The 7,315-nt window shown below is 37.7% G+C and overlaps 1 pseudogene; it reads left to right on the top strand.

The window, feature by feature from the left end:
- LOC138005783 (uncharacterized) overlaps positions 1–5,735 on the top strand; it is a 6,082-nt pseudogene extending 347 nt beyond the window's left edge.
- The last annotated feature ends 1,580 nt before the right edge of the window (positions 5,736–7,315 follow it).

Here is a 7,315-nt window from a genome sequence, read left to right as displayed (position 1 = left end):
CCTTTTCTGAGGTTAAAAACCTGGCTACCGGCCTATTAATTAATCATTTGTCAGAAAGAAGAAATTCCTGTCCTCTTTAAAAAAAATTGACACGCATTGCTTACGTGTGGTAGTGAAGTAACACAGCGATTTATTCCATAAAGTCAAGTAAGCTGTGTGTTGTCTTCCAGGAGATTCAAGTTGTCCTTGCGTAATTAACATGTAGCTCTAACAGTGCACGATATTGTTTTGGTATTGTCTATCATTGTAGTACCATGGTAGAAGTCTTGGGTAAATAGCCTGAGAAGACATGTGGTTACTAGCAAAGTACTGAGCCCAGAAAGATTGAAGAAAATAAATGGGAAGTGAAAAACATTGTCTTCTGGGATGACATGTTGACAGTTGTCTTTGCGTAATATGTAGGTCTAACAGTACACGATATTGTTTTGGTATTGTCTATCATTGTAGCGCCATGGTAGAAGTCTTAGATAAATAGCCCCTTGAGAAGACATGTGGTTACTAGCAAAGTACTGAACCCAGAGAGATTGAAGAAAATAAAAGGGAATCGAGAAACATTGGCTTCTGGGCTGACATGTTGATCATGCAACTTCTTTCCACCACAAGTGTAAGCGTGCACTGACAGCATCTGACAGCTTTACAAACAAAAGTTGAAAGCTGAAGTTGAAAGCTGAAGTAATACCTGTTCGGCGGGGTTAGTAAGAAATATACCACTCAGTAACTGAAGCATAGGACCGAAAATTCTATTTTCATGCTATCAACTGCGAACCAAGCAAGATACAGATTTTGTTAGCTTGCTTTATGCAAAACAAATATTGATGTAAAAGTATATAAATATGGATACACAATTTTTAAGAAGAGCAGAAGGAAGTTTCAGGACGGTCGATCGAGAATAAAATATTTTGCCATCGGTAACAAAATCTACGACATGAAAACAACATTAATTTTGAACCACGAATATAAAAAGTTACCATCAGCGAAAAACAGTTTGGGAGATTTTAGTTGTTTTGTTGTAATTGTACAAGTTTGGCTGCACCGAGTAAATCGCACATCGAATTCAGCGGGTGCTCTGATCAAGTTACCGCGTTATTTTACCGCGGCATGTTTACTCGCGAAACAGTGAAGCAACTGTGTCAAATAATGCCAAGCTACCGGGTTTTTGTTTTTGTTAGTTTTCTTTTTCTTTCGATTGTTATAAATTTTGACAAGAAATGTGCGAATTCAACACAAAGATCACAATCGCCCAACTCTCAGAGGTTGACCATTGTTTCTGGAAAATCAAAAATTTACTCTCCAAGACAAGGTTATTTATCACCAGGTAATTCCATCGTTTTGGTAATAGCAGCTACTTTATTATTCATTAGCGTCACAATCTTTTGCCGATTTTGGGGGTCATTTTGTTGAAACTCAAGCACGCTTCCAACAGACCTGTTTATTTCCGTGACTTATGCGTTACCACAAAAATTCTCCCCGTATCACATTTCCACACATGTATGCAAATTTGCTAAGCTCGAAAATTACACAACATGATAACTTTACAAAAGCTGGAAATTTCACAGAAATATTTTCCAACGAAACATTTATTGAAACAAGCAGCATATTTACTATAAGAGGCAAGAAACCCTTCCTATTTCAGTTGCGTGCGTGCAAGCGAAACACACAATCACAAAGCAGATGCAATTAAATAAATTTCTGACAGTTCACATTCAACCCTTTTCGAAAGAACCTTGACCGTAAATAATAAAGCACAAAAGAGACAACAAGCTTTCATTCAAGTAATTTTTCCCTGTCACATTTACAATTTTTTTTTAACCTTTGCAGAGTTGAGTACAAAATGAATGTTACTTGCCAGACAAACAGGCAAACTTTAAATAGATGCGACGTCAGTAAACACTGTGAGACACACAACAGAGATCACAGATCTACCTGTGGTGTTCGATTCCTTCTCTGTCTTTGTTGAACCCGTAAGTTACCAGAGAAATTTCCATTTGGTTTCAGTGTTGTACGTAACACCACCTTAGGCTTGGCGAAATATTAGAAGTACAGCATATTTTGATTTCGGCTCGACGGGCGAAAGATTCACGCTGTCGAAGTCCATTACTCGTCGCTTTTAAGATTCCAGATCTTTATGTTTCACCGCCTGTCTTGACGTTCCATTCTTGAGCTCCATATGGGTATATTTTCTTTAAAGATGTACTAAAACGCCATTCGCGTTACAATGACTTCCGACGCCATTACAGGTTAATTGTGCAGAGCAAGCTACGCATTACCCCAGCCCCCTCAAACCTAACAAAATACGCACAGAAGACTCTATGCACCAAGACACCACTTAGCAGGGGAGTGACAGGCAAGACTTTTACCGACACGGAAAAAAATACTAAAACGGAAATCTACCCATTTTCCGACTGGGTTTGGCAACCCAGTAATTATCAATATTAGTCATGGCACCCAATTCAAGAGACACTGTGAAATATCCAAGGTACATTTGGACGTTGTTCTTGGTCGATGGAAACGAATGGCGTTTATTTTACTATCGTCATGTATTGGAGATGGTTGCCTCCGAAATCAGGAGTCAAACAGTTGAGAAAAAAGTATTTTAATTAGTCTTCCGTTTACAATTTTAATATCACCGACTGCGGCGAAAAGGGGTGATCTTTGAGGGTAAGAAACCATACAAAAATATTTTTACATGCTTAAGACATGAAACTAAAGTAAATGCTGAAAAGTATACGTGATACCACGGCGGGGCCAGACCCCCCAATTGTTTCATTCTCGCGTGGGCACTTTTTTTCAAGATGGCGGCTTGCAGGCGTGCAAAGCCTCCTGGGTTTTCAACACTGGGGACTCGTGCTGAGATGGGTCGATTTTTACCGCCATTTGTGCACCCTGGGTACTATCCTTGCTTCACTGGCGCGTTTTTTCAGATTCTTTGTTTTGAAAGCTGCAATTTGGTGTACATGTATAATGAGTCTAGGTTGTTACAAAATATTGGATAAAAGCAGTAGGTTAGGAGACGAAAATGGCGAAGCAAGTTCGCCCCTAGAGCGGCAGGTATTTTTTGCAGGTTGCAGGTTGAAATTTCATTTTAACTGGAAAACCGCTGGCACTAAAAGAACGGTAAAGCAGTAGACTTGCCGTGACTGTTACATGAATAGCTAACCTTAGGCCTAATTAGGCCTAAAGAAAAGTTTTTAGGCCTAAGGTTAGCTATTCATGTAACAGTCACGGCAAGTCTATCGCTTCACCTTTCTTTTTAGTGCCAGTGGTTTTCCAGTTATAATGAAATTTCAACCTGCAACCTGCAACCTGCAACCTGCAAAAAATACCTGCCGCCCCAAGAGTACTCAAGGTAGTGCATCTTCGTTGATATTTACGTGTGATGTAGAGCGATAATAATAAATTTTGAAGTCATACATAGGTTAATCTCATAAAGCTTAAAACAACGCTTCCCGCTGGCAGAGTTTAACTGCGTTAAAAAGGAAAGAGCAAAAGCAATCCTCGAAACCAATGAAGAAATAAGCAGCCCGAGGAGAAAGCTCCATGAGCAAGCGACAGACATTAAAGTTTTGAAGAAAAAAGCAGCACAAACTCGAAGAACGAAGGCGAAGAAAGAAGCAAAAGGTTAGTATTTTCGTATTAACATTGATAAAGTGGTGTGACTCAATGATCAGTTGTTTAACTGCTGTTAGCTTACGAAGTGCAAAATATTCAAGTGAACTGAGCACTATTCAAGTTAACTGAGCACTATTGCAAATGATAAATAATAATGATGATGGTAATAAAAATATCATTTTTATCATAAATAACAAATGACAAATGTACGATTTTTCCAGGTTTCCTGTGACATGTATTTTGCTAGTTCATATCATTTTTCTCATTTAAAAAGTATTAATTTGTTGATTTGCTCATTTATCCCTGAAAACACTTTTAGATTGCTGAAATTGATGTTGAAGATCATTCCCCTGGGGAAGCCAAAAAGAAAAAGGATAACAGACGCCCCATTGTCACTAGTGAAATCTCTGCCTCATCCAGTGATAAGCTAAACCTGTCAAGAAAACAGTTCTTGATAAGAAGAAAGAAGACCATGTCTGCTTTGAGGGAAATACATGTAAGTGGATCAGCAGTTAAAGAGAAGGTGTCATGTCAGGATAATAGTCCAGTACTTGATGGTTTGTGGTCAACATTGATTTGCACTGCTTCAAAACCTGAAATGGCTGATTACATAAAAAAATCATCTCAATGTATGCATGAGATAATTCCAAATATTGTCAAAGCTAAAATAAAAGAGTATGAAAAGAGCAAGGAAAATCGGGTGAGAAGTATGCGTGTGCTGTATGAAGGAGGCCTTATTAGCAAAAGGAAGTACACAAGTGTCAGAAACAGTTCAGATATAGCAAAAGAAACTGGGAAGAAGAGGAAGAATTTGAAAACAGAGTTTATGACTGGATGTCAGGTTCCTAAAATTTTGCCTTACAAAGCTCTCATGGCCTTTATCAGAAGTATTGATATTGGTGAGGTAGTTTCCTTAGAGAACCTAGCTGCCAAGTATTGTGTAGAGGCATTCCCTGGTGTATAATATAGGCCACTGAAACCATTTTTGCTGAAGCTCGCAGACTTTTACCTGGTGATAGATAGCAAAAGCCCTGTCTTCACTGGTTTAATGGAGAAAAGGGGGTGTTATATGTAGCTGTTGGGGCAGATGGTGCTCCATTTGAAAAGGACGACACTGCAACTGCCTACCTGGTGAGTGTTCTGAACATCCTGAATAGAGTGCAAAGTTGCCATGACAACCATCTCCTAATGGGAGCAAACTGTGCTGAAGATACCCAACTGATGAAAAAGTACAGTGAGCATTTAAGGAGACAAATGGAAAAAATAGAGGGAAAGAAGTTAACAACTGAACAGGGAAACCAGGTGGTTTTTCATTTTGAACTTATTCCAGCTAACATGAAATGGGTCTCTTATATGTCCAGAGAATTAAATAACTGTGCAGTTTATTTCTCTTCATTTGCTAATGTCAACCAGACTGACAAAACTACAATTGGTGGCTCAATCGGTGGATCAGATGCAACCTGGCAACCCTGGGACTACAAGAAGAGACTTGAAACTGCAAAGAAGGTTGAAATGTGGAAATCTAAACTTCGAGATCCAAATGGAAAACAGAGACTGTTAAGTGTGGACGATTGTGCAACAGTTTTCAAAGGTGGTTTAGTGAGAAACGAAAGAAAGGAATTCAGTTTTCTTACAGATTCACTGGACTTGAATCAAAAAAGATTTCATGGAACTTTGCCTCCCTTATCCAGGAGGTTTTGAAAATAGCTAATCTGTCTAAGAACTCCATTGTGAAACTGCATGCCTTGGCACTTGCTGGCTAAAACATCAGAGATTCTGCTGCTATTTATTCTAGGGTGGAGGTAAACAAACAACAAATTGAAAATTTGAAGATCACATGTCAACACTACTTCACAACAAACTGCTTGCTGCTAAGTGGTGTAAATCCCACAGTGTGGACCATAGGATATGCTATTCCTTATCACACTGCACAGTTGCTTGAAAAAAATGGCTTTGGGCTTGGCCTAAATTCTATGCAGGGGCGAGAAGCTAAACATGTCAAGTTAGCCAAATATGTTGAGAACACTTGCAATTTGAAGAAGAGCATGAGGTGGTGGATAGTGTTTCGTCATGAGTTTGTCTGTCTCTTGTGGCTTAGAGAATTGGACCCCTTCAGTGTATCCTAGTAACCGACAAGAGAAAAGAAATGTCTGTGAATCATACATTCCAAAGAGGGTAAAAGACGGTGATGACAGGTTTTGCTATTGTGGCTTGCAAAAGGCAAGTCCGAATGATAATAGTTGCATAATCTGCACAAGTAATTTGATGCAACTAATAAACAAAGTGTTGTCTCTGGAAAAGTCAAACCAGAGATTAAGCAGCTTCATTCATAACATGTAAGATGTCTTTTTTTTTTAAAAGAAACTCAGATGCAGCCGGATTTCATAACATTAATTCAACATTGATGTTAAGGGCAACCAAATGAAACATACACACAAAGAAACTCAACTTGAATTTATTGTTACTGGATCATACTGTCAATGTGTAGTAATGATTATTAGGGAATAAAAATTAAATTCTATCATTTCAAATGTAAGAATAGTTACTATATTAAGCTGTTTTATAAATGTCATGCACATTTTAGGTGATCGTATCGAAAAAGTACGTGATATCTAAGCATGCACAAATGGTTTATTTAGAAAGATGCTTATGAACTTTATAACACGAAATCATAACTTTGGTTACTAAATAATACACTAATATACCTCTGGTAGAAAGAAATGAGAATAATAAATTATGTCAATCAATATGATGGTAATCAACAGTAATGGACTTGGTAATCAAAATATTACTTTATCTCATATAGACTTTTAAACACAATATATTATTAGTCCAAGTCGTATACTTTTTTTAATACACACAACCGTATGATCATGTGTATATATAGCAAACATACACTGCAAACATCCATATGTATCCAGTGATAGTTATCTTAAATCATTGTTGTTGTTTTATTTTTCAAATGTACACTTTGATGCATTCATGTGTGGCATCATTTGAATGTTATCAGTATTAATAGCGAAAAAAGGATATTATTCCCTACAAACTGCATTCACAGTATCTTTACACAAGATACAACTGATGACAATGCCCCCTTTAAACCCTAATATCAGTTTGTGGAGTCTCCACATTGTTCTCCATACATTGTCTGTGTAACTTGCTCTCAACTGTGTGGCTTCATAGCTCACTTGGTAAGAGCACTGCACCGGCATTGTAGAGGTCGTGGGTTCGAATCCTGCTGAGTCACCTGAAAAATTTTCAGGTGCATATGAGACAGTTTCTTAAATTGTCCAACAAGCGTGAGGATCCTCTCTTCATTTGATTTCTAACACCGCACTTCGCCAAAAAAAAATTTCTTTCATTATGTGGACCATGTTGTTATAATAATGATAATAATCAACAACAGAAGTTTGGAAAAAACATTTATAATAAGAATATTTTTTTTGCCAGACTAGTGTTGTGGGATACCGTTTATGTTCCAGTAACCATAATAAAACTTCACTGACAGAATCTCATTTGTCTTGTGAAACTTAAACTGAAGAGGCTTCTCTTCTGAAGCAATAACTTCACACCTTTCAAGAGGCTCTGTTAGAGGCTTTTTTCAAAATTCTTTCCCCATCCATTTCAGATCCATCCAAGTCCATTCTCTTAAACAGATACTTTGCCTTTCGTATGTTCACTATCTTATAAGTAGTGCAGGTATTTG

This window comes from Montipora foliosa, chromosome 6 (assembly GCF_036669935.1).
Source record: "Montipora foliosa isolate CH-2021 chromosome 6, ASM3666993v2, whole genome shotgun sequence".
Lineage (NCBI taxonomy): Eukaryota > Metazoa > Cnidaria > Anthozoa > Scleractinia > Acroporidae > Montipora > Montipora foliosa.
Note: the sequence above shows the minus strand (reverse complement) of the source record. Positions and strands in the feature narration are given on the sequence as shown.